This window comes from Rhinatrema bivittatum, chromosome 12 (genome assembly GCF_901001135.1).
Source record: "Rhinatrema bivittatum chromosome 12, aRhiBiv1.1, whole genome shotgun sequence".
NCBI classification, from domain to species: domain Eukaryota; kingdom Metazoa; phylum Chordata; class Amphibia; order Gymnophiona; family Rhinatrematidae; genus Rhinatrema; species Rhinatrema bivittatum.
Window position 1 is genome coordinate 84,839,059 of NC_042626.1, and position 27,240 is coordinate 84,866,298.

A 27,240-nucleotide genomic window follows, 5' to 3' on the forward strand; every position below is an offset into this window, starting at 1 on the left:
TGCCTTTGTTTAGATCCATGGTGTGATCTCATCTTGAGTATTGTGTGCAATTCTCATGGCCTCATCTCAAAAAAGACATAGTGAGCCAAGAAAAGGTACAGAAAAAGGTGATAAAAATGATAAAGGGGATAGAAAAGCTCCCTTATGGAGAAAGGCTATGCAGATTAAGGCTGTTTAACTTGGAAGAGACAATGGAAAGAGGATATGATTGAGATTTATAAATCATGAGTGGGGCAGAACAGGTAAATCTGGAACAGTTATTTACCTTTTCAAACAACACTGGGGCTAGGGGATTCTCATTGAAACTAGCAACTGGTAGATTTAAAACAAATTTTGGAAATATTTTTTTCACTTAGCAAACAATCAAGCTATGGGATCTGTTGCCAGAGTATGTGGTCAAGGTTATTGATATAGCGGGGTTCAAGAGAGGACTGGACAAGCCCCTGAAGGAAAAGTCCATAAACAGTTACTAGCCAGGCAGACTTGGGAAAGCCAGCGCTTATCCCTGGGAGTGAGAGATAAGAAATAGATCAATTATTGGAGATCTGCCAGATACTTGTAACTGACCTGGATTCTACTGTTGGAAACAGGATGCTAGGCTCAATGGACCTTGGTCTGACCCAGTATGGCACTTCTTATGTTCTTAATTGGAATTGTAAATAATTATTTCAGTATTGCACAAAATCAAACTTCCTTCTCCATTTTACCGAAGTGCCCATGTGGCTGTTATGTGACATTTGGATATCGAATTACTTGCCTTTTTAAAATCTTGAGGGACTAGGCTCTGGACTTTTCAATATCAAGCCCCAGTTCTTTGGAATTCTTTGCCACTAGACTTATGTAGTGAGGAAATGTTTCAAATTCAAGAAATTGATGAAATCATGGCTGTTCAGTCACAGTTTATTTTTTATATTAGGTTGTGTTTTTATCATGAGTTTTGTTACTTAGTATCATTTTATTTGATTATGTTTCATAATGTTTGATGTATGATTTATTTTGAATTTTTATTGTAAACCAGTTTATTGGCATGTTGAAATCGGTTCAGCAAAAATAAACTGCTTTTACCAAATTTAAGCTCAAGGCAAGTTATAAGAACATAAGAACATAAGAAAATGCCATACTGGGTCAGACCAGGGTCCATCAAGTCCAGCATCCTGTTTCCAACAGTGGCCAATCCAGGCCATAAGAACCTGGCAAGTACCCAAAAACTAAGTCTATTCCATGTTACCATTGCTAATGGCAGTGGCTATTCTCTAAGTGAACTTAATAGCAGGTAATGGACTTCTCCTCCAAGAATTTATCCAATTCTTTTTTAAACACCACTATACTAACTGCACTAACCACATCCTCTGGCTTGTTATTCCAGAGTTTAATTGTGCGTTGAGTAAAAAAGAACTTTCTCCGATTAGTTTTAAATGTGCCCCATGCTAACTTCATGGAGTGCCCCCTAGTCTTTCTACTATCCGAAAGAGTAAATAACCGATTCACATCTACCCATAAGAACATAAGAACATAAGAAAATGCCATACTGGGTCAGACCAAGGGTCCATCAAGCCCAGCATCCTGTTTCCAACAGTGGCCAATCCAGGCCATAAGAACCTGGCAAGTACCCAAAAACTAAGTCTATTCCATGTAACCATTGCTAATGGCAGTGGCTATTCTCTAAGGGAACTTAATAGCAGGTAATGGACTTCTCCTCCAAGAACTTATCCAATTCTTTTTTAAACACAGGCTATACTAACTGCACGAAACCACATTCTCTGGCAACAAATTCCAGAGTTTAATTGTGCATTGAGTAAAAAAGAACTTTCTCCGATTAGTTTTAAATGTGCCCCATGCTAACTTCATGGAGTGCCCCCTAGTCTTTCTACTATCCGAAAGAGTAAATAACCGATCACAATCTACCCGTTCTAGACCTCTCATGATTTTAAACACCTTTATCATATCCCCCCTCAGTCGTCTCTTCTCCAAGCTGAAAAGTCCTAACCTCTTTAGTCTTTCCTCATAGGGGAGTTGTTCCATTCCCCTTATCATTTTGGTAGCCCTTCTCTGTACCTTCTCAATCGCAATTATATCTTTTTTGAGATGCGGCGACCAGAATTGTACACAGTATTCAAGGTGCGGTCTCACCATGGAGCGATACAGAGGCATTATGACATTTTCCGTTTTATTCATCATTTCTTTTCTAATAATTCCCAACACTCTGTTTGCTTTTTTGACTGCCACAGCACACTGCACCGACGATTTTAATGTGTTATCCACTATGACACCTAGATCTCTTTCTTGGGTAGTAGCACCTAATATGGAACCCAACATTGTGTAATTATAGCATGGGTTATTTTTCCCTATATGCATCACCTTGCACTTATCCACATTAAATTTCATCTGCCATTTGGATGCCCAATTTTCCAGTCTCACAAGCTCTTCCTGCAATTTATCACAATCTGCTTGTGATTTAACTACTCTGAACAATTTTGTGTCATCTGCAAATTTGATTATCTCACTCGTCGTATTTCTTTCCAGATCATTTATAAATATATTGAAAAGTAAGGGTCCCAATACAGATCCCTGAGGCACTCCACTGTCCACTCCCTTCCACTGAGAAAATTGCCCATTCAATCCTACTCTCTGTTTCCTGTCTTTTAGCCAGTTTGCAATCCACGAAAGGACATCGCCACCTATCCCATGACTTTTTACTTTTCCTAGAAGCCTCTCATGAGGAACTTTGTCAAACGCCTTCTGAAAACCCAAGTATACTATATCTACTGGTTCACCTTTATCCACATGTTTATTAACTCCTTCAAAAAAGTGAAGCAGATTTGTGAGGCAAGACTTGCCCTGGGTAAAGCCATGCTGACTTTGTTCCATTAAACCATGTCTTTCTATATGTTCTGTGATTTTGATGTTTAGAACACTTTCCACTATTTTTCCTGGCACTGAAGTCAGGCTAACCGGTCTGTAGTTTCCCGGATCGCCCCTGGAGCCCTTTTTAAATATTGGGGTTACATTTGCTATCCTCCAGTCTTCAGGTACAATGGATGATTTTAATGATAAGTTACAAATTTTTACTAATGGGTCTGAAATTTCATTTTTTAGTTCCTTCAGAACTCTGGGGTGTATACCATCCGGTCCAGGTGATTTACTACTCTTCAGTTTGTCAATCAGGCCTACCACATCTTCTAGGTTCACCGTGATTTGATTCAGTCCATCTGAATCATTACCCATGAATACCTTCTCCATTACGGGTACCTCCCCAACATCCTCTTCAGTAAACACCGAAGCAAAGAAATCATTTAATCTTTCCACGATGGCCTTATCTTCTCTAAGTGCCCCTTTAACCCCTCGATCATCTAACGGTCCAACTGACTCCCTCACAGGCTTTCTGCTTCGGATATATTTAAAAAAGTTTTTACTGTGAGCTTTTGCCTCCTCAGCCAACTTCTTTTCAAATTCTCTCTTAGCCTGTCTTATCAATGTCTTACATTTAACTTGCCAACGTTTATGCTTTATCCTATTTTCTTCTGTTGGATCCTTCTTCCAATTTTTGAATGTAGATCTTTTGGCTAAAATAGCTTCTTTCACCTCCCCTTTTAACCATGCCGGTAATCGTTTTGCCTTCTTTCCACCTTTCTTAATGTGTGGAATACATCTGGACTGTGCTTCTAGAATGGTATTTTTTAACAATGACCACGCCTCTTGGACATTTTTTACTTTTGTAGCTGCTCCTTTCAGTTTTTTTCTAACAATTTTTCTCATTTTATCAAAGTTTCCCTTTTGAAAGTTTAGCACGAGAGCCTTGGATTTGCACACTGTTCCTTTTCCAGTCATTAAATCAAATTTGATCATATTATGATCACTATTGCCAAGCGGCCCCACCACCGTTACCTCTCTCACCAAGTCCTGTGCTCCACTGAGCACAGGACTAGAACGGGTCCTGTGCTCCACTGAGCATAGGATCCGTTCTAGACCTCTCATGATTTTAAACATCTCTATCATATACACCTCAGCCGTCTCTTTTCCAAGCTGAAAAGTCCTAACCTCTTTAGTCTTTCCTCATAGGGGAGCATTTCCATTCCCCTTATCATTTTGGTAGCCCTTCTCTGTACCTTCTCCTTCGCAATTATATCTTTTTTGAGATGCTCCGACCAGAATTGTACACAGTGTTCAAGGTGCAGTCTCACCATGGAGCGATACAGAGGCATTATGACATTTTCCGTTTTATTCACCATTCCCTTTCTAATAATTTCCAACATTCTGTTTGCTTTTTTGACTGCCACAGCACACTGAACCGACGATTTCAATGTGTTATCCACTATGACGCCTAGATCTCTTTCTTGGGTTGTAGCACCTAATATGGAACCTAACATTGTGTAATTATAGCATGAGTTATTTTTCCCTATATGCATCACCTTGCACTTATCCACATTAAATTTCATCTGCCATTTGGATGCCCAATTTTCCAGTCTCACAAGGTCTTCCTGCAATTTATCACAATCTGCTTGTGATTTAACTACTCTGAACAATTTTGTGTCATCTGCAAATTTGATTATCTCACTCGTCGTATTTCTTTCCAGATCATTTATAAATATATTGAAAAGTAAGGGTCCCAATATAGATCCCTGAGGCACTCCACTGTCCACTCTCTTCCACTGAGAAAACTGTCCATTTAATCCTACTCTCTGTTTCCTGTCTTTTAGCCAGTTTGCAATCCACAAAAGGACATCACCACCTATCCCATGACTTTTTATTTTTCCTAGAAGCCTCTCATAAGGAACTTTGTCAAACGCCTTCTGAAAATCCAAGTATACTACATCTACCGGTTCACCTTTATCCACCTGTTTATTAACTCCTTCAAAAAAGTGAAGCAGATTTGTGAGGCAAGACTTGCCCTGGGTAAATCCATGCTGACTTTGTTCCATTAAACCATGTCTTTCTATATGTTCTGTGCTTTTGATGTTTAGAACACTTTCCACTATTTTTCCTGGCACTGAAGTCAGGCTAACCGGTCTGTAGTTTCATTTGCTATCCTCCAGTCTTCAGGTACAATGGATGATTTTAATGATAGGTTACAAATTTTTACTAATAGGTCTGAAATTTCATTTTTTAGTTCCTTCAGAACTGTGGGGTGTATACCATCTGGTCCAGGTGATTTACTACTCTTCAGTTTGTCAATCAGGCCTACCACATCTTCTAGGTTCACCGTGATTTGATTCAGTTCATCTGAATCATTACCCATGAAAACCTTCTCCATTACGGCTACCTCCCCAACATCCTCTTTAATAAACACCAAACCAAAGAAATTATTTAATCTTTCCGCGATGGCCTTATCTTCTCTAAGTTCCCCTTTAACCCCTCGATCATCTAACGGTCCAACTGACTCCCTCACAGGCTTTTGGCTTCGGATATATTTAAAAAGGTTTTTACTGTGAGTTTTTGCCTCTACAGCCAACTTCTTTTCAAATTCTCTCTTAGCCTGTCTTATCAATGTCTTACATTTAACTTGCCAACATTTATGCTTTATCCTATTTTCTTCTGTTGGATTCTTCTTCCAGTTTTTGAATGAAGATCTTTTGCCTAAAATAGCTTCTTTCACCTCCCCTTTTAACTATGCCGGTAATCGTTTTCCCTTCTTTCCACCTTTCTTAATGTGTGGAATACATCTAGATTGTTAAAAAATACCATTCTAGAAGCACAATGACCACACCTCTTGGACATTTTTTACTTTTGTAGCTGCTCCTTTCAGTTTTTTTCTAACAATTTTTCTCATTTTATCAAAGTTTCCCTTTTGAAAGTTTTGCACGAGAGCCTTGGATTTGCATACTGTTCCTCTTCCAGTCATTAAATCAAATTTGATCATATTATGATCACTATTGCCAAGCGGCCCCACCACAATTACCTCTCTCACCAAGTCCTGTGCTCCACTGAGAATTAGATCTAAAATTGCTCCCTCTCTCATCAGTTCCTGAACCAATTGCTCCATAAAGCTATCATTTATTCCATCCAGGAACGTTATCTCTCTAGCGTGTCCCGATGATAAATTTACCCAGTGAATATTGGGGTAATTGAAGTCTCCCATTATTACCTCACTACCAATTTGGTTAGCTTCCCTAATTTCTCTTAGCTTAATTCAGGTACTGTAGTTATTTCTCTGTCCAAGAATACTTACATGCCTCTTGCTTTCCATTTATACCAACATGGAATGTTTTCTCTCCTGTCCTGTTTGTTCAGAGCTTGTCAATATTGGATAAATATTCTACCACATATAAATTAAATTACCTGGTCTCTATTAGTATGTATTTGAACTTCCTGGTTTATTCATATGTTCACCACTTAAATTTCCTGTTTGATACCCACTAGTGCAATTTCAGTTCCTGCTTTTCTTTCCTGAAACACAAAATTTCCTGTTCTACAATGCATAATACTTTGTTTTGGAGACAGTTTGGTTGGGAGAAACAAAAATAAATGCTATTAAGTGAGACACAATGCAAAACATGATCTTTGAATGAAAAATACAACACACACACATAGAAGTCCCTGCTGTAAGCCTTCAGGGAATTACATGAACTTTTGAACCAGCCTGATATCAGTCTGTTCCCACTTTAATAAACATCATCTTTTTTCTTCAATTCATTAAGATTCAGAGGAAACAACTGGCTGAAGAGGAATAATTTAACATGTGCTGCATATGCTACAGATGGATCATACCTATGGATGCTTATTAAATCTATGCATGATTGCTCCAGACAAAATTAATCTCATTGTTTTCCTCTCTGGAGGCGACAGACAGAAAAATAAAAACTCAAACAAAAAACGAAAACCCCACAACCCAGGTCAAGATGGTTAAAAAAAATACAATTGTTTAATAATAGTAAAAATGGAAAGACAGTACTTAGCATTAGCAAGAAGGGAAAAGACTCAAAAGGACAATTCTGAACATGATTGATGCAGATAAAGTGTGATCTGTACATAGAAATCATATGCCTGAAAAGCACTCTCCTTCCAAGCGGCTAAAAACACGTGCAGTGGGCACTTTTAGTTGCACTTCAAGGTAGGGATCCCAGGGTCCTGTTTGGGTCTGGAGGAATATAGATTGATCTGTAAAATTCAAAATGCAATTTCCAAGAATAAAGTACTTGCATATAAAGCAGCTACAAATGTATGCTAGTTCTCTGGGCCTGCAGTACATTTTTAAGTGAAAGCAAGTATGAAGATAGACTTTGAAAATCAATGCAAAATCAGCAGGTAAAATGTGAATGTGGATTTTGTCACAATGAGGACAATATTTATTTTATATTCTGCTTTTCAAGCACTTCAAAGAGGGTTAATTTCAGGTATTTCCATTTCTCCAGAGGACTCACAAACTAACAGGGTCATTTATCAAAATGCATTGGGGCCCTAACACATGGTACATGGGATCTAACATGTGTTGTGCGCATGATAAATATCACAATGCAAGCTAGCATGCAAATGTATTTTGAGTATGCAAATGGGAGGATTTAATGCAATGCATTCGACAATAGATTAATGCACACTAATGCGGGATTTAATGTCAGAAATAACTACACCCTTTTTTTTGTAAGAGGGGAAAAAAGTTTTTCTTGCGTGCCCACAGCCGTTATCGTGCATCACAGCTATTATCACTGTATTATCGTGCACGATAAAATGAGGCCTTCTGTCAGACACATCTACCATGCCCTCCTGGACCAATAAAAACATCTTTTCTTACCTGGCCTGTCTTTCTAAACCTATTATGATTGTGGCAAGTTTACTTGTTGGGGGATACTGGCTGCTTCAGGAAGCTCATCGCACACAACAACCACAAGAACAGGCAAGGGAAGTTCCAAACCCTCCTAGGGAAGTCCCTGCACCGGTTCCTGAGCCACTGGCTTGGTCATGGGCCAAAGCAGCTCTTGGCATGCAGGTAGACATGGTGGAGGAGATACAGGGAGCGCATCTTTCCTCCATGAGCTTCATTGCTGGGCATGCCAGAAGATTATGTGGTTAGCAGGTATCGCCTCAGCTCTCAGGCTATCCTAGAATTATAAGAAGAAATCCGAGGGGATCTGAATCCGGTCACGGAAAGGTCCCACCCATACTGGGGCTCACCAAACTATTGGCCACCCTGCATTTCATAGCATCCAGCTCCTTCCAGGTGACAGGCAGGACTTGAAGTCAGGCTTTTATGCCATTGCTAACTTTCTCAGTGTTCTGGGAGCTATTGACTGCACTCATGGAGCCATCATCCCACCCCATAACAGGAAAGGGTATCTTCCGCAACATAAAGCTTTTCCACTTTGTCAATGTGTAAATTGTCAATGTGTAAATTGTCTTGAACGAGTAGATGTGACTCGGTTATTTACACTTTCGAATAATAGGACTAGGGGGCATTCTATGAAGTTAGCAAGTAACACATTTAAGACTAATCGGAGAATATTCTTTTTCACTCAACGCACAATAAAGCTCTGGAATTTGTTGCCAGAGGAGGTGGTTAGTGCAGTTAGTGTAGCTGGGTTCAAAAAAGGTTTGGATAAGTTCTTGGAGGAGAAGTCCATTAATGGCTATTAATCAAGTTTACTTAGGGAACAACCACTGCTATTAATTGATTCAGTAGCATGGGTTCTTCTTAGTGTTTGGGTAATTGCCAGGTTCTTGTAGCCTGGTTTTGGCCTCTGTTGGAAACAGGATGCTGGGCTTGATGGACCCTTGGTCTGACCCAGCATGGCAATTTCTTATGTTCTTATGTCTGTGACGCTCAACTGCACATCCTCGACATGGTGGCCAGGTACCCAAGAACCACACACAATTCCTTTATACTTAGGCAATCAGGCATCTATGAAAATTTTAAGGATGGCCTCTACAGTGACAGTTGGCTTATAGTTAAGAGAGATGCTCCTTTCTCTATTCCCTCTCTGGCTATTTGCTTTCAGCAAATGGCACAGACATGGAGGGGCTTGGGGGGGTGTAACAACATGGCTGACATGACAAGTGGATTGTTTAGTTAGGTCTATATGCCATTGTGCCAGGGCCTGGCTTTCTCTCCGAATGCTGGAGAGGCCTGTTAATGTTGTGAGGCCAAACAATGCACTTGTCATAAAGCTTTGTGCGTGAGCAGCCACTATACACCTTCTACAGGTTCAATTTAAACATTTGCCTTTTCCAATCTTCTTATTTGGAGCAGTTGAAATCTCACTGGTTAATCACAACCTTTTAGTGTCCACACTCCTGGCACTCCGAGATCAGGTGTGCCCTGTTAGTGATGGGTCAGCCAGGATGTCTTGCCCATCACACAAGTAAACCAGAAGCTGCGGCCTGTGCATTTTTGGGCCTAGCATATTCACTATGTCAGGGCAGACAAATTTGTATCTATGGAGGACATACTGCAGAGCACCCAAGGATTTGCACATTCATACCATGAGGTAGATGTATTTCTGCTAGGACAGGTGTGACAGCTCTGATGTACTGCTATGAATGGGTAGCCTTAGCTTGGTTGTGAGGGACAGAGACACATTTGGCAGAAACCCCAGAAACCCCAGATGAGTCTGGAAGATCTGACGCAGATTAAACTAGTTCTATAGTGTTCATATAGTGTCACAGAAAAAGGTGGCATGGTCTTAGGATAGGGAAATAGGCATTCAACGCTCTTGCTAAGCTAGAGGTTAGCTTCTACTATCTTATAGCATGCTGTGGGTTGCTAGCCGTATCTCCAAGTCACGGTGGTGTGAATGATGCAGCCATTCTGCTTTGCCGCAGGAGATTTGGGATATGGTTGCAGGACCTGGCTTCTCACCCCCATTGCTATTCCCAACATGCCAATGGAGACGAGGTAAAATGAGGCTTTTATGCTCTACCTGTTGGGTCATAGAACGCACCTTCGGAGTTCTCAAAAGAAGTTTTCACTGTTTAGACAAAACGGGGGGAGCTTTAATGTATGCCCCACCCAGAGTAGCAGAGATTGTGCTGCTCTGCTGTGTATTCCATAATCTCGATCTACGCCATGGGCTGCCAATAGAGATACTCCCTGATTTACCCCAGGATAAGAACATAAGAATATAAGAAAATGCCATACTGGGTCAGACCAAGGGTCCATCAAGCCCAGCATCCTGTTTCCAACAGTGGCCAATCCAGGCCATAAGAACCTGGCAAGTACCCAAAAACTAAGTCTATTCCATGTAACCATTGCTAATGGCAGTGGCTATTCTCTAAGTGAATTTAATAGCAGGTAATGGACTTCTCCTCCAAGAACTTATCCAATCCTTTTTTAAACACAGCTATATTAACTGCACTAACCACATCCTCCGGCAACAAATTCCAGTGTCTAATTGTACGTTGAGTAAAAAAGAACTTTCTCTGATTAGTTTTAAATGTGCCCCATGCTAACTTCATGGAGTGCCCCCTAGTCTTTCTACTATCCGAAAGAGTAAATAACCGATTCACATCTACCCGTTCTAGACCTCTCATGATTTTAAACACCTCTATCATATCCCCCCTCAGTCGTCTCTTCTCCAAGCTGAAAAGTCCTAACCTCTTTAGTCTTTCCTCATAGGAGAGTTGTTCCATTCCCCTTATCATTTTGGTAGCCTTTCTCTGTACCTTCTCCATCGCAATTATATCTTTTTTGAGATGCGGCTGTTGTGGAGCGCTGGGAGAGCGATCCCACTCCTGGGTGATGTGTGTCCTTGGGCCACGGCTCGACCCCAGAGGGCTCTGAAGAGGTGCCGCGGGAGGCGTGGCATGCCCGAGCATGGGCTGGACGGGAGCAGGGCTGGAGTGACATGGAAGACAGGCCCTCCTCCGGACCTGCACGCTTCGGAAGACCCAACAACGCAATGTTGGTCTTGTGAACAGTCCTCCGACCGTTCCTAGCCCTTTCGGACCTGCCGCAGGGTACGGCACGAAGCGGCAGGCCGGATGGAGGCCAGGGCAGCGAAGACTGGAACATGTATTCAGACGAGACTCAGGAACGACGTAGACTCAGGCATAGACGTGGACTCAGGAACGAGGTGCAGGATCCATAGACGTGGACTCAGGCATAGATGCAGGATCCTTAGACGTGGACTCAGGCAAAGAAGTGGACTCAGGAATGAGGTGTAGGATGCATAGACGTGGACAGGCACAGGCGTGGACTCAGGACTGGATGCACAGAGGTGGAATCAGGAACGAGGGCTGAAGGAAGACATGGGCACCGTCCCTCAGGGCGCCCTACTCAGACCACCCGCGGGACTGAGTCGCGGACCACCCTGCCTCATGCGCGCCCTACTCAGCCCTGGAAGGCTGGTCGCGGACCACGCAGAGAGCGGGAGAGCACAGGAAAGAGGAAGCAGGTTCGCTGCACTCCTGGCAGCACAAGGCAAGGATACGCTGCACTCCTGGCAGCACAAGGCAGGTTAAAGCATCAGGATCAGGAACAAGGATTAAGACAGACCTCAGTGCTGGAACAAGGACATCTGGAACAGCAGGAACAACAGGACTGGAACACGGATACTGGAACAGGAGACACACCTCAGGGCTGGAACATGGACATCTGAAACAGCAGGAACATCAGGACTGGAACACGAGTACTGGATCAAAAGACAGACCTTGGGACTGGAACGGCAAGCAGACATCAGGACTGGACGAGGAGCTCCGACAGGTAACAAGCAACACAGGACCTTGCAGAAGTGCTGGAACACGGACGACTTCCTGGAGCGAAGGATCTCAGGAGTGACCATCTCCTTGCGAAGGCAAAGACAGACTGAAAGCTGAGCCCTTTAGTAGGCCTGAGGTGGACAATGCCCAGGGAGGGGTCAGCAGGGGGCCACAACTGGCTGGCCCTTTAAGAGGAGCAGAGAGGCACGCGCTCGCGCCCTAGGAGGCTGGAGAGAAGAGCTGGAAGCTGGTGGCATCCTCAGCCACGTGGAAGGCCCAGGGAAGCAGTGGAGCAGCCCTGGACTGGAGCTGGGTGAAGGCAGGTCACTGGAGCAGCTCCCAGCTGCAAGGACTGAAGCAGGAAGAAACAGAGAGAGGTAAGGCTGGCTGCAGGGGAAGCATGGGGCTGTAGCAGGCTGCAGGCACCGTTCCACACAGCAAGGCTGAAGCAGGAAGGCAGAAGCGAGGTAAGCTGGCTGCAGGGAGAACAGAGAGACTGCAGGCAGAGTAGAGAGCTGTAGCAGGCTGCAGGCACCGGCAGGGACGGCTTCCCTGCTGGGCAAGGACCCGGGCTGAAGCAGGCACTGGCAAGGACAGCCTCCCTGCTGGCTGAAAGGTCCCGGGATCGCAGCAGCACGTCGGGAGAAGGCAGGAACAGCTGCGGGGACAGCCCCAGCTGATTCAGGGAGAAAGCAAGCAGCGTCAGCAGCCCGACTGGCTGTGAAGGTAAGAGCCTGCCCATGCTTCTCACGGGCAGGATCACAACAGCGGCGACCAGAATTGTACACAGTATTCAAGGTGCGGTCTCACCATGGAGCGATACAGAGGCATTATGACATTTTCCGTTTTATTCACCATTCCCTTTCTAATAATTCCCAACATTCTGTTTGCTTTTTTGACTGCCACAGCACACTGTACCGACGATTTCAATGTGTTATCCACTATGACACCTAGATCTCTTTCTTGGGTTGTAGCACCTAATATGGAACCCAACATTGTGTAATTATAGCATGGGTTATTTTTCCCTATATGCATTACCTTGCACTTATCCACATTAAATTTCATCTGCCATTTGGATGCCCAATTTTCCAGTCTCACAAGGTCTTCCTGCAATTTATCACAATCTGCTTGTGATTTAACTACTCTGAACAATTTTGTGTCATCTGCAAATTTGATTATCTCACTCGTCGTATTTCTTTCCAGATCATTTATAAATATATTGAAAAGTAAGGGTCCCAATAGAGATTCCTGAGGCACTCCACTGTCCACTCCCTTCCACTGAGAAAATTGCCCATTTAATCCTACTCTCTGTTTCCTGTCTTTTAGCCAGTTTGCAATCCACGAAAGGACATCGCCACCTATCCCATGACTTTTTACTTTTCCTAGAAGCCTCTCATGAGGAACTTTGTCAAACGCCTTCTGAAAATCCAAGTATACTATATGTACCGGTTCACCTTTATCCACATGTTTATTAACTCCTTCAAAAAAGTGAAGCAGATTTGTGAGGCAAGACTTGCCCTGGGTAAAGCCATGCTGACTTTGTTCCATTAAACCATGTCTTTCTATATGTTCTGTGATTTTGATGTTTAGAACACTTTCCACTATTTTTCCTGGCACTGAAGTCAGGCTAACTGGTTTGTAGTTTCCCGGATCGCCCCTGGAGCTTTTTAAATATTGGGGTTACATTTGCTATCCTCCAGTCTTCAGGTACAATGGATGATTTTAATGATAAGTTACAAATTTTTACTAATAGGTCTGAAATTTCATTTTTTAGTTCCTTCTTGTACACTTGCAGAAGCTGAGGACACCATGCTGAGTTAATGCCAGCTTCGGCAAACCCTTCCCCTCCCATGGAAGGAAGTCCAGTAGAATGTTTCCAGTTGCTCTATCATCTTTCATTTACTCATTGGTCCTCTGACTGGGTCAGTGTGTAACAGAAACCACGTATGTCTAGTTAGACCATCTTGGCAATGGAGCACTAGACTGTAGTAGAAAAATTGTTGTCAAATTAAAGATAACACCAAATACATGTGGCTTTCCTAACGTTTTCTGACTGATATTGAGTCTAAAAGAGGCATGTTCATGTAAGACTGCCAACACAATGTACAAAGCTTAGCCTAGCTTGTGGCAATTTGCTTGGCGGGCCTACCCCTTGGATCATGTCCTAGCCATCACATGTGGGTGAGATAGTTGCAAGGCCTGATGGAACTCTGGCAGGGCCTTGAACATGGAGACCAACTGCTCCAGAAATCATATAAATCACAAGTAGCACTGAAGCTGAAAGGCACAGCCTAAAGCTAGATGTTGACAGTTAAAAATATCAATTACAGAGTTGCAATTTTATAGCCTCATCCCATAACTGACATCCATGTGGATCTCAAGTTATGCATCTGTATATCGGATGCTTTGTGTCACATGGGCCTGCACTGCTGACAGCACTGTCTCAGCTGTTTCAGAACCAGTGCTGACATCAGAGTGCTCACCTAGCAGGTCTTCAGTTGCAGGCTTCAAGCGCCTATCAAAGATTGTGGCATTTCCACAATGCTCACAGGTCTTTGCAAGCTAGCATAACTCTTTGTGGTTACATGCAGCCATGCACAGATGCACACTGCTACACATACATAGACAAAACTAATATGTACAAATGGTTAGGGCCTTGGCCATTGGGATGTCATGTTGGTTATGTTAGGTTCTCGGAGAGGCTAAACAAGGTTGCTGGTCAGACTGTGAAGGCAAGATTGGGAATCAGATGGTGTCATGCCTTCATTTATATGGGAAAATCACCTCTGAAATGTTAAGGTCAGAGTCTACTTTCTAATGACTCTAATAGCACCCACATGTCTCCTAAGAAAAGTTTCACGTCTTTGAGCCCAATGCAAATGTATATAATAGTTATTTGCCTTGCCTGTCAAATATGGAGATGTCAGTGCTGCAAGCCCTTGGCCAGTCCAGCTCAGGGCTAGTCATGTGGTGACTGTATGTAAGTACCTAGAAAATATGCAGAATAGTTTGTTTGTTGTGATAGTATCAGTTATATTCCTTACGCTATCTGTGGCCACCCTTAAAGCACATAGGCTGAGGACTCCTGGAGTGAACAGCTTGCAGAATGTTCAGTTTCCAAGGTGAATCACTACCTTTCTGGTGTTTTATAGTTGGAGGCCCTTGCTGGTTCACAAGGCATGGTAGAGTTGCTGTACTATAGGCTGGTTCTCCTGCGGTGTTTGCCAGTTTTACAGTTTGTGGTCAGTATGGCAGGTGCGTTGAGAGACTTTCAATCAATAGCTTTGTGTATAGCATAAAGACTACAGATGATGTTGTCAGCTGATGACCTCAGGAGCCTACATCCTCCCTCATTCTGAAACCTGCCACTGTGCTGAATGTATAGGCCAATTGCTTCCAGAATTTTCATGGGTTTGGCATGATGGCTTATGCACTTTGTGTTGGTCTCTTGCAAGATAAGCATTTAGTGCCACTTGAGGGCATGAGGGGCCCATGTCAGTACCTCTGACAAAGTGTTTATCATATATGCTTCTCACAGATGTGTGTCATGCTGGCAGATGTACATAATCTTCTGTGAATAGTTAGGACTCTGACTTCCTCATTATCAGTTAGGGACCAGGCTATCACAGACATCAATGATAGTTGATTAGGAACAGGGCAAGAACTACTCATTGGCCATATATAGGTGCACAAAGTGCAGAAGGTAGTCTGTACCCAACTATGGGCCAGCAAATATGTGACACTGTGTGCATCTCAGTGAGTGACATGCTGAGTTAGCCACTGACTAGATCTGTGTCTGGGGGTGATTTTGGCCTTGTTGTTCCCTCCATTACCACACCTATGCAAACCCCAAAGCACGTAGTGTGTGTGCATCTATTTTGCACATACTGCCTTTGGACACCAGCGATCCTGTGCTTCCACTCTTTACAAGGGGTGCCTCAGAGATACATTGTTATTTATTTATTTATTTGTTTGTTGAGTTTTATATACCGTCATTCGGTAGAGCCATCATAACGGTTTACAAAAAATATACATTTTTCTTAGCAGTTGTGCAACAGAAAAAACAATTTCAACAATATCAGAAATAAGCATATCAAGTCCAGAGAGCATTATTAGGTTGGAAGAGGAGGGTATGCAGTTCAGGGTGAAGAGAATGTATTAAGAGGTTTATAACTGAGAGTTCGGTTGAGAGTTGGAATGATCAGACGTCTGAGGGTCAGTGTAGAATTTGCGGAACATTAGTGTTTTTAGGTCCTTTTTGAATATTTTTAGGTTGTGTTGGGTTCTCAGGAATTTAGGTAGGGTGTTCCAAAGTTTAGGTGAAGCAATTGAAAAGGCTCTTTCTCTTGTGGTTGCCAGATGTGCATCTTTGATAGGGGGAATGTTTAGGTAGCCTGAGGGATAGGATAGGGAGAAAACAGCCTGATGCTTAGTCAAATAACATTCCACCTAGGGTTCACACTGTTTATTCCTTGCATCGAAATGGAGGGGGGGGGGGGGTGAAACTTGCCAGTGTCAGACCTCATATATGTTGTGTCACATTTCTGGATGAGTAGATATCTGCCTTTAGTGTACACTTTCACCACCTCCACCCCCTGGACCCTGAGGCTCTTCCACCTAGTACCTGGAGTGGGTGTTGCACTCGCCACCTGTGAGAATGAGAGAGGATGTATGGTCCTCTCACCTGTCTACACAAACTTCAGGCTCCAGCTCCTCGTCGCTGGTGGCAGTGGGCTGCCAGTCTCAACCTCGGACTTCCACCAGCATCTCCGGCCCTGCTCCGCTTCCCGGGACCTCCAGCCAGGATTCCTTCATTCCTTGGGCCTCTCTGCAGGCCTTGCGGAGAGATGCCACCGGCAGCGCTGTGCCCCTCCCTAGGTGTGCACGCGCATCAGTGAATGATTTAAAGGGCCCACGGCGGGAACCTGGCTGCAGACCCGGATGTTGACATCAGATCCTTCAGCACCTAAATACTGAGGCTGCGCTCTTCAGCGTCACCTTTGCAATAGGTCTCCTTGGTCTCCTGTTCCTGGTTTCCGAGTGCTCGTTGCTGCAGTACTTGTTTGTTCGTGTTCCTGATTCTCCAGGTTCCCGGTTCCTGGTTCCTGTTCCACTGTTCATCTCGTCTTGTGTTTGATTGACTTCCTGGATTTGACCACTGCTTTGCCTGACTTTCCAAGTCTGACCACTGCTTTGTCTGACTTCGCCTAGCTGCCATCTCCAAGCCTGACCACTGTTTTGCCTGACTTCACCTAGCTGCCTTCTCCAAGCCTGTCTACTGCTTTGTCTGACTTCGCCTACCTGCCTTCTCCAAGCCTGACCACTGCTTCTCCTGACTTCACCTACCTGCCTTCTCCAAGTCTGACCACTGCTTCACCTGACTTTGCCTACCTGTCTTCTCCAAGCCTGACCACTGCTTTGCCTGACTTCGCCTACCTGCCTTCTCCAAGCCTGACCACTGCTTCGCCTGACCACACCTGTCTTCTCCAAGCCTGACCTCTGCTACATCTGACCACGCCTGCCTTCTCCAAGCCTGACCTCTGCTACGTCTGACCACGCCTGCTTTCTCTGTGCCTTGAACTTTGCTACATACGACTTCGCCTCAGACTATCTAGGGTCCAGAGTTCCACGTTGCTTGCTACACCTTCCCAGTGCCGTCCGCTTCTACTCAAGTATGACAGTGACGCCTCTGTCCCTATCCTCTGGACATGGACTATTAAGGCTTCGGCCTTCCTTTGCTCAGGTACTTTCAGTATCCTCCTGGTCCCTGGTGCTTGGGTTTCTGTTCCGCATCCTGTCTGGGATAGGATCACGCCACCTGATGGCTGCTGTCTCTGGGCTGAACCAGCTACTACTGATACTCAACTTTGAGGCCTGCCTAAGTCCTGCCGGCCCCAGCACCCAAAGGCTCAACCCTAGGGGAACGTGGGCTGGTATAGGTGAAGCTCCAGTAGCCTCCAGCTTCAGCCCACTCTGCCTGCTAATGGTGGGGACCCATAGGCCCTCGCCTACGGGTTGCGTCAACCCCACCTCAGCCCAAGGATCCACCTCTGATGCAACAGTGGGCCTAATTGTTCCTTTAATTGGGGGTGTGCATGGTCCAAGATTTGCAACTTCCAGGGGGGTTAGTTGTTTTGGATAAGGTGGAGCCTGAGGCCTGCCAGCACTCCTATTAGAGATTCCCTTTTTCGAGACAGTGGCCTACTTACCCTCCTCTCTGTAGGACATATCCTGCACACTCGACATAGAAGCTGCCACATCAGGCCATATCATTTGAGACTTACTCTGCCATATGTATAAGCTTGCAAGATAGACCTGCAAAGATTTTGTCATATGAGGCTCAATATGTTTTGTGTGCACATTTCTGCTGTTGATTTTAGGGGACAGGTTTAGCTTTTAGTTGTATGGCCTAGGCCATATGATATTGCTGACTAGAAAAATGCCTAGTTGGAATGGCCAATGACACTCTAGAATGCAAGGTCATGTGGATCTCAAACCTTTGACCTAGTCAACTCTTAAGACAAAAAGCACACAATGAAAACAGACAACCAGAAAGTGTTTTTTCCAACTTGTGACCATTTTATTACAGAACAAATGTCTCAACAAATTGAAAGCATGTCAACATTTTTGGTAATCACATTCTACAAGGACAAAATATCTAATTGTACATGACATTGTAATTGAAATGAACAGCACATTGAGTGCAGACCTGTACATACATTGTTCTAAATGGCAACATTATATATACAGCCTTAGCATCTTATTCTTTTGCACAATCGTGATTACAGAAAAGAACATAGAAAGTAGAAATGGCACCTCAATACCTACAGTACAGCTCTAAGGTTACAGCAGATAGCAGCACAACTATATGCTGACAAGAAAAATAACCAGACAGTCCATGTTGAAAGAGCCACCGCTATTACTAGCAACGGTAACATGGAATAGATTTAGTTTTTGGGTACTTGCCAGGTTCTTTGGCCTGGTTGGCCACTGTTGGAAACAGGATGCTGGGCTTGATGGACCCTTGGTCTGAACCAGTATGGCATGTTCTTAAGGGGGACAATCTAAAAGCCAAGGCGCAGAGTTCAACTAGAAAGCAGCAGGACCAGGACCAAAGAGAGGAGCATGGAGGCTGAGGAAATGGAGAAGACACATTATGGAGGCCAAGGACCATGAGAAGACAGCATCATGGAAGCAGGAGCCCCAGGAAAAGACATAGCAGCATGGAGACAGGAGCCAGTTGAGATGAGATGAGACACCTACATGAAGGCAGGAGCTGGATGAGATGAGATGAGACACCAGCATGGAAGCAGCAACAGGAAGAGATGAAATGAGAAAGATACCAGCATCAAGAACAGGTGATGAGACATGAGAAGAGACAGCAGCTGGACTGTGACTGGAGATCACATCATGAGGCTGGAGTAAGTGCAGAGCATCAAGAAGGGCTTTAGAAGTAGACCGCAGGACAACGCTGGCAGACAATAGACCATGGGCGATCAGCAAGCCGGCACAGAAACTCTGTAGTCAGAACAAGCCCAGCAGGCTTCTTCCATCTAGTCAGCATAGGAAGAGTGTGGAGGGAAGCAGTAGCCTAGTGGTTAGAGCAGTGGCTATGAACCAGGGTTCAAGTCCCACTGTCACACCTTGTGATCTTGGGCAAGTCACTTTACCCTCCATTACCTCAGGTACAAACTTAGGGGGTCATTTCTCAAAGTGCTATATGGTGTTTTTGCATGCGTTAAGCACCTTTAATGCATGTGAAAGCACCATAATGCATGGTGCAATGCAAATCAGAAAAAGGGGAGGAGTGTGGGATTTGTGGCCAAGTTTCACAATTTTGTGAAGCTATATTGCACAGCTTTAACTACACCTTATTTATTTATTTATTTATTTATTTATTTATTTATTTATTTAAGCTTTTTGTATACCGACATTCATATAAAATATCACATTGGTTTACAATGAACATGGTTATCGCAATTAGGGATGTGAATCGTGTCCTCGATCGTCTTAACGATCGATTTCGGCTGGGAGGGGGAGGGAATCGTATTGTTGCCGTTTGGGGGGGTAAAATATCGTGAAAAATCGTTAAAAATCGTTAAAAAATCGAAAAATCGAAAAATCGAAAAACCGGCACATTAAAACCCCCTAAAAACCCACCCCCGACCCTTTAAATAAAATCCCCACCCCCCAAATAACTTAAATAACCTGCGGGTCCAGCGGCGGTCCGGAACGGCAGCGGTCCGGAACGGGCTCCTGCTCCTGAATCTTGTCGTCTTCAGCCGGCGCCATTTTCCAAAATGGCGCCGAAAAATGGCGGCGGCCATAGACGAAAAAGATTGGACGGCAGGAGGTCCTTCCGGACCCCCGCTGGACTTTTGGCACGTCTCGTGGGGGTCAGGAGGCCCCCCACAAGCTGGCCAAAAGTTCCTGGAGGTCCAGCGGGGGTCAGGGAGCGATTTCCCGCCGCGAATCGTTTTCGTACGGAAAATGGCGCCGGCAGGAGATCGACTGCAGGAGGTCGTTCAGCGAGGCGCCGGAACCCTCGCTGAACGACCTCCTGCAGTCGATCTCCTGCCGGCGCCATTTCCGTACGAAAACGATTCGCGGCGGGAAATCGCTCCCTGACCCCCGCTGGACCTCCAGGAACTTTTGGCCAGCTTGTGGGGGGCCTCCTGACCCCCACGAGACTTGCCAAAAGTCCAGCGGGGGTCCGGAAGGACCTCCTGCCGTCCAATCTTTTTCGTCTATGGCCGCCGCCATTTTTCGGCGCCATTTTGGAAAATGGCGCCGGCTGAAGACGACAAGATTCAGGAGCAGGAGCCCGTTCCGGACCGCTGCCGTTCCGGACCGCCGCTGGACCCGCAGGTTATTTAAGTTATTGGGGGGGGGGGTTCGGGAGGGTGGGGGATTTAATTTAAAGGGTCGGGGGTGGGTTTTAGGGGGTTTTAGTGTGCCGGCTCACGATTCTAACGATTTATAACGATAAATCGTTAGAATCTGTATTGTATTGTGTTCCATAACGGTTTAAGACGATATTAAAATTATCGGACGATAATTTTAATCGTCCTAAAACGATTCACATCCCTAATCGCAATAAAGAAACAAAGTTACAAAGAACAGGGTTGTGGTAACTTAGGGGGGAAGAAATATAGATAGTAACGTAGTCATGGTTTACAGTTTGGCTAACTGGGAAGTAAAGGAAGTCAGAGGAAAGATCACTGGGTCCAGTTGTTACTAAACTATGGCTTTTGTATAATGGCATATATACAAAGGCAAACTATGGCTTATGTACAAAGGCTTATACAAAGGCATAGGGAGACTCTAAAGAAGGTATTGTCTATATGAAGGCTTGTTTAAACAGCCAGGTTTTTAGTTTGGTTTTTTTTAAGGTTTGTGTGCAGTGTTCCAGACATAGATCTGGAGGCATGGAGTTCCATAACTTGGGTCCTGCTAATGAAAAGGCCCGATCTTTGGTCGCAGCGAGGTGGAACAGTTTGGGAGATGGTGTGTGGAGGGATCCTTTGTAAGCTGATCTGACGGGTCTGTTAGAAGTTTGGTATTTTAAGGGGTCATTTAGCCAGAGGGTGTGTTGGTTGTGGAGTGACTTGTGGATAATGGTAAGGCTCTTATGGATTATTCTAGAGTGAATGGGGAGCCAGTGGAGGTCCTTGAGGATGGGGGTGATATGTTCTTTCTTGCGGGTATTGGTGAGGATTCTGGCCGCGGTGTTTTGGAACAGTTGGAGGGGTTTGATGGTGGTCGTTAGAAAGCCTAGGAGAAGGGAGTTGCAGTAATTGATTTTTGAGAATAGGGTGGCTTGGAGGACTGTGCAGAAGTCATTGAGGTGGAGGAGCGTTTTTAATTTCTTTAGAACTTGGAGTTTGAAGAACCTGTCTTTTATTGTGGTATTAATGAATTTTTTCAGGTTCATCTGGTTGTCCAGAATAACACCTAGGTCTTTTACTTGGGATGTGGATGGAGCTATCGGGGCAGAAGGGGTTGTATGTAGGAAATACAACAATTCTGGCACTTATCACAAAAAAGTTATTGCAATTTGCACTAAGATAGAACACTTTGCAATAAACTGCCTATTACCATAAAACACACCCCTTTTCCTATCACACGCAATATTTAGTACATTTTGATAAATCCAGGCCTTAGATTGTAAGCCCCCTGGGGCTAGGGAAATACCTACAGTACCTGAATGTAATCTGCTTTGAAGTGCTGAAAAGCAAAATATAAAAATAAATAAAATATAAGAAGAACTCTGTAGTCTGGACAGGCCCAGCAGGCTTCTTCCATCTAGCTGGCACAGGAACTCTGTACAGAGGCCCAACAAGGCTTCTTTGGACAAGTCTTATTAGTTGGTATTAAATGTCAACAAGACTGCTGCTTCATGGCCCTTTATCACAGTGTAGCTTGCCACTTGGGGACGGCATGTTTTTGGGGAGTCTACCCCTGGGTTGTCTCTCGGGCCAGGAACTGCTGTAGAATGTAGAGTCTAGGGGTGTGCATTCATTTGCAACGTATTGGCAATCCGCAACGTATAGGGCTATCTTCATTGTATTCATGGGGAAGTGAAACGTATCGTGATTCCCACAAATACAACAAATCTTCACCGAATTATTCGACCATCTAAAGGAGCGAATTTAAACAAAACCTCCACCCTCCTGACTCCCCCAAGACTTGCCAAAACTCCCTGGTGGTCCAGCGGGGATCCGGAAGCGATCTCCTGCACTAGGGCCGTCGGATGCTGGTATTCAAAATGGCGCCGATAGCCTCTGTGACATAGTAAGGGCAAAGGCTATCGGCGCCATTTTGTGGCGGTCAGGAGGGTCCCCCAAGACTTGTCAAAAGTCCCTGGTGGTCCAGCGGGGGTCCAGGAGCATCTCCTGTACTCGGGCCATCGGCTGCCAGTATTCAAAATGGCACCAATAGCCTTTGCCCTTACTATGTCACAGGGGCCGACCAATGGCACTGGTAGCCCCTGTGAAATAGTAAGGGCAAAGGCTATCGGTGCCATTTTGAATACTGGCAGCCAATGGCCCGAGTGCAGGAGGTGGCTCCTGACCTCCCCAAGACTTGCCAAAAGTCCCTGGTGGTCCAGCGGGGGTCCTGGAGCCATCTCCTGCGTTCGAGCCGTTGGCTGCCAGTATTCAAAATGGCGCTGATAGTCTTTGACCTTACTATGTCACAGGGGCTACCGGTGCCATTGGTTGGCCCCTGTCACATGGTAGGAGCACAAGATGGCGCTGGCCGTCCATTGCTCCTACCGTGTGACAGGGGCCGACCAATGGCACCGGTAGCCCCTGTGACATAGTAAGGTCAAAGGCTATCTGCACCATTTTGAATACCGGCAGCCGATGGCGTGAGTGCAGTAGATGGCTCCCGGACCCCTGCTGGACCACCAGGGAATTTTGGTAAGTCTTGGGGGGGGGGGTCAGGAGGGTGGGGGGTTATAGTTAATTAAATTGTAGCCAGGAAACAAATAAGAATGGAACGCATGAACGGATCGGGGTCCCCCCTTGCCGAATGCAACGTATCTGCTCCCCCATGAATACACCCCTAGTAGAGTCCTCAGATGCTGGAGAATGCAATGAAAGATCTGAGTCAACACACCGGTCATGTTGTTGAATGATGTTGCCACCATTGTCAGAGCTTGTGAGTGTGCTGCCATCTGATCATGCAGGGCCTGGCTTTGACTGTTGACAGCCCTCCTCGGGCACACTAGCTCTGCCCGTATGTGGTGGAGGTGTACCCCATGCCTCCTTTCCAGTCAGTTCAGCTGCTCATGCATTAAGGACTTTGTTGGTGCTGGTGTCGGTGTCGGTGCTGGTCGTGGCACGAGTTGATGTTTGGGCTTTCAAAAGTGTAATGAGGGGGCTGGTGGACTGTTCCTGCTGAGTGCTTGCTGCCTTGTGCTGGCAACATGGTATCCTCAAGAGAGGTTGCACTGGCTCAACTGGCTTCCAGTGCAGACTGGGGTCCTCCATGAAGGTTGATATGTTTATGCCCACATTGAATGGGCTTGCTGAGCCAAGGGGCTCTAGGATCTTCCTGTGCTCAGGAGTCTGGTACTGCTGCTCTTCCTCCTGCTCCTCCTTCTTCTTCCATGCCCCTTGTGCGTCCATCAGCAAGGGAGAACAGAAAAGTGCTGCTGCACTGTGGGTCTCTGGGGCTTGATGGCTGGTGTCCAGCTCAGTCATGCCCTCAAACACATACGGTCCCATTGGACAAGGTACTCCTTCATCGGTGTAAGTACTATCAGACAAGGGGCTCTCCTCTGGTCTGCCATATATATTTGTTCCTATCCAACACCTCCAATTTTAATTGGGCCTTTATGTCATGGTACCTGTGGGCCACCTGCTCCCCACTGCATTTCATGCCGCTGCACCTGGATATAGCTTGGGCTTTGATGTCCTGGCTGCATGGTTACCGAAGAGCATTGTGTAATATTCGAGGACCCCTGCAACAATCATTTCATTGTCCTCCATGCTAAACTTCAAAGCCCTCAGATGAGTGTGCCCTGCTGCCTGGCTGCCAGAACGGGGTGTCACTTCTGCTTCCGGAGAGGTTTCCTTCCTTTCCTCACTCTTGCTCCCCTCTCCTCTCCCTTCTTCACCCCTCCTGCCACTGCCCTACAAAATCCCTTTCCCTCTGCCTTCTCTGTCTATCCCTAGCCTGCTGTCCTCCTCCCTCCAAACTTGTCTGCCTATTCCCTTTCTCTTCCCATCTCCTCCAATCCCTTCCCTCTTGCCTATCTCCAGTCCTATGCCAGTTCCTACTTCTACCCCTCCTCCTAGCACTCCTGCCCTCATCTTCCCTCCCCTCTTCTCCCTCCTTCCACTCCTTTTCTGACACCTGTCCTCTCCTCTCTCCCCACACCTCTTATGCTCCATCCTCTCCACTCCTCAACATCACCATGTCTCACCACCCCTCCTAGGCCTCACCACCATGCCTCCCCACCACAGATTATCACTCCTCTGCCTCACCACTATGTCTTCTCCAAACACCAAGACAGACAGACAAACAAGACTTAACTAACAAAAACTATAACTCCAACAAATCAAAAGACCAAGAGAAAGGGAAACAGAGGACAACAGAAGACAAGACAACTCACTCAGGTAAACCACTAGACCACTCACCTACTCTCCTCTCCTCTCTCCAAACACCTGACACACCCTTAAAAAACATCTGCAGGAAGCCAGTATATATAAACCAGAAAAATAACACGCTACGCATAAATCAACACACGCAGCGATAATGTATTGCACTTTGTGAAAGTTGCCTATGTGATAAGGTAAACATGAAATTATCCTAACTACGTCCATATTTTTTATTGCAGGTGCTATTTCTGCTATATTTATAGCAATTTGATGAATCTAGTGGGACTGGGAATTGAATCCTGGTTTCCCTGGTTTGCAGCCTACTGCTCTAATCTCTAGGTTACTCCTCTACTCCTTTGATTTATAAATGGATGTAAAATTACAGCAGCTTGTGCTGCAAAAATATTTATTTATTTATTATTTTTATATACCGACATTTGATCTCAATTGAGATATCACACCAGTTTACATTCAGGTACTGTAGGTATTTTTCTATCCCTAGAGGGCTTACAATCTAAGGGGGTCATTTTTCAAAATGCGATAAGGCGTTTTCGCATGTGTTAAGGGCTTATCGCATGCGAAAAGCCCTGTTAATGCATGCGATCGCACCATATCGTATGGTGTGATGCAAATTCCAAAAATAGGAGGAGTTAGGGGCACAGAGTGGGCTGGGTTAGCCTGTTTGTGAAGAGCTATCGCACAGCCGTAATGCCGATTTTAACTACACCTCTTTCAAATGCGTTAGGCTGTGATGATAGCTGCTGTGACCGTGTGGTAAGGTTTCATTGCCATTTGCAATGTCTCCCATAAGTCTGATTTCAGCTGAATTGAGAGCGAGAGAGAGAGCGCACCTGGCCATAATATCATGGGCCATAGGCAGGTATTTGTATCCCTATGGTAGGCCCACCTAGTAACTCGAGGTGGGGATTAGGTAAGAGTGTAGGGGGTTAGGGGCCACTTTGACATTCTACGTGAGACCTACGAACAGAACAGTGGTCTCTTGTAACCTTGCCCAAATCTCATCTTGGAGTGAGTTTCCTCACTCCGAAGGCCAGCAAATCTTCACAAGAGACCACTGTTCTGTTCGTAGGTGTCACGTAGAATGTCAAAGTGGCCCCTAACCCCCTACACTCTTACCTAATCCCCACCTCGAGTTACTAGGTGGGCCTACCATAGGGATACAAATACCTTTCTATGGGCCATGCTATTATGGCCAGTCTCTCTCTCTCTCTCTCTCTCTCTCTCTCTCTCTCTCTCTCTCTCTCTCTCTCTCTCTCTCTCCCTCCCTCCATTAAAAATGGTCCCCCAGTGGTTGAATGCAGGAAATACAACAGGTCTGGCACTTATCACAGAATCTGAAATGGTATCACAATTTGTGCCAACTTAGCTCTTTGCACAGGTAATTAGCACAAATTGTGATAAATGCTATATTAGCATAAAACACATCCCTTTTGCTATCACATGCAGTACTTACCACATTTTGATAAATCCACCCCTAAGTTTGTACCTGAGGCAATGGAGGGTAAAGTGACTTGCCCAAGGTCACATGGAGCAACAGCAAGACTTGAACCCTGGTCTCCTGGTTCATAGTCTACTGCTCTAACCACTAGGCTAATAAAACTTTTCAGTAAATAATTCCCATTACAAAGACTTCTTTATTAGAATATTAAAGAGTTTTTCTAAAACATTTGTTAGGATATATATACTAACAATTTTAACATTATAGAAGGACAGAAAAATGAAAAAATTAGGAATTAACAATAACCTCATCTGGCCAGAAATGATGAGACGGATGATGAAATGCTAAAAGAAATCAGGGAAGCTAACCAATTTGGCAGTGCAGTAATAATGGGAGATTTCAATTACCAAAAGTCAACAGAGGCAAACCTTGCACATAAGCAAGTCCACTGAGCAACAAGTGCAAGCAAAAAGATAAAGTTCCATTCACAGTTCAGAAGTGTATTTATTGTATATTCTGATAGAAAATTGCTTCTGTTCACGAAAAGGAGTTGCCTGATTGAATGAATTTTGATTACCAGAATATACAATAAATACACTTCTGAACTGTGAATGGAACTATATCTTTTTGCTTGCACTTGTTGCTCAGTAGATTTCAATTACCCCAATATTGATTGGGTAAATGTTACATCAGGACATGCTAGAGACATAAAATTCCTGGATGCAATAAACAACTGCTTCATGGAGCAATTGCTTCAGGAATCAACGAGAGGGAGCTATTTTAGATTTAATTCTTAAGTGGAATGCAGGATTTGCTGAGAGAGGTAATGGTGGTGGGACCACTTGGCAACAGTGATCATAACAGCTTTAACATTAAATTTTCAAAAGGGAAACGTTGATAAAATAAGAACATAAGAACATAAGATCATGCCATACTAGGTCATCAAGCCCAGCATCCTGTTTCCAACAGTGGCCAATCCAGGCCATAAGAACCTGGCAAGTACCCCAAAACTAAGTCTATTCTATGCTACTGTTGCTAGTAATAGCA